Consider the following 1,757-nt stretch of genomic DNA (forward strand, 5'->3'; position numbering starts at 1 on the left):
GCATCCTGATAAAGTTCCCTTGGCCTTTGGAATTAACCCCACATCATCACATACCCTTCACCATACCTAGAGACTGATATGGTGTTATTTCAGTTAGCTTAATATCTGGTTTGATTTACCTTGAGAGGTGATCTTATTTTGAGTTCACAGTGCCTATCTCTATGTAAGGTGAAGGGTATGTGATGATGGGGGGGTGGGGGGGCTAATTTAATTCCAAAAGCCAAGGGAACTTTATTAGGAAGCATAGTATCCTGATAAAAGGAAATAACTGGCCTTTAAAAATAAAAATGTGCCTGCTTCTATAGGAATTTAACATAGGATTTGAAAGCCAAGCTGTCTCCCTCTCATGGTAGGGCAACATTTTTTGGGCGGGCAAAGAGGAAAGGGGAGGTAACCGTATGCCTTATGACCTCATAAGGGGCAAGATTCTAGATCAGCCCATCTTAGCTTTCGTTTTCTCATATCCACTGACACTGATGTGTGCAATAAACTAATATTGACTGATATACAGGCCTGGCTAATGAATCGCTGAATGAATAGATATATTTTATCTGCTGGTAGAGGGTCAAATGAGCCATTTTTAATTTCTTAAAAACAACGGTTTTGGACATACAAGGTTTTGAAGAATGCAGCCAAAGACAAAGAATGGAGTCTTTTCTAGCTGCATCCATGGGCGTTAACCACGGTTTACAAATTAAATGTTCAACAAATGATCTGGGTGTTTATAAATGTTTAAATACTTTTGGCCATGTAGTGTACTGGGGATTTTTGACTCTATATCCATAATGTCTAGAGCTCTGTGAAGACTATAACCATAATGTCTAGAGCTCTGTGGAGACTATATCCATAATGTCTAGAGCTCTGTGGAGACTATAACCATAATGTCTAGAGCTCTGTGGAGACTATATCCATAATGTCTAGAGCTCTGTGGAGACTATAACCATAATGTCTAGAGCTCTGTGGAGACTATATCCATAATGTCTAGAGCTCTGTGGAGACTATATCCATAATGTCTAGAGCTCTGTGGAGACTATATCCATAATGTCTAGAGCTCTGTGGAGACTATATCCATAATGTCTAGAGCTCTGTGGAGACTATATCCATAATGTCTAGAGCTCTGTGGAGACTATATCCATAATGTCTAGAGCTCTGTGGAGACTATATCCATAATGTCTAGAGCTCAGTGGAGACTATATCCATAATGTCTAGATCTCAGTGGAGACTATATCCATAATGTCTAGATCTCAGTGGAGACTATGTGCAAGAGTCTCTCTCACACACACCTTTTTTTTTTTTTTTATACAAGAGGATCTCATTATGCATTATGGTAGCAGCTGACACAGGGCAGCACTGCAACCCTGGGAACCACCATGTCAGCTGGCTCTTACCTTGACACACACACGCACACGCACACACGCAGGCACAGCTGTGGGAATACAACAGACCAACTGCAGAATCTGCCTTCTCACAGGCTCGGTCAGGAACCATAAATACTGACACTGTATGTGACATACAGATTAACCTGACTCACCGAAACACACACTTTAAATACAGCACCTCATACACAAATATATTTATTCACAATCTTTTTTCAGAAGTGTTAAAATTTGTGTTTCCCTTAAAGCAACATGCGCTGTGTAAGGGCATTACAGAAATATTGATTACACACAGTAGTAATATAGTCACATGGCACTGTAAGTGTCTGTCTGTCTGTGTGTGTCTGTCTGTCTGTCTGTCTGTCTGTCTGTCTGTCTGTC

General features: G+C 40.5%; 1 protein-coding gene across 5 annotated transcripts in view; it reads left to right on the top strand.

Annotated features, from left to right (window-relative positions):
- Positions 1 to 1,757, top strand: part of rptor (regulatory associated protein of MTOR, complex 1) — a 212,559-nt gene that overhangs the window by 174,011 nt on the left and 36,791 nt on the right. The gene's annotated exons all lie outside the window — the stretch shown is intronic.

Source organism: Etheostoma spectabile, chromosome 2 (assembly GCF_008692095.1).
Source record: "Etheostoma spectabile isolate EspeVRDwgs_2016 chromosome 2, UIUC_Espe_1.0, whole genome shotgun sequence".
NCBI classification, from domain to species: Eukaryota; Metazoa; Chordata; class Actinopteri; order Perciformes; family Percidae; genus Etheostoma; species Etheostoma spectabile.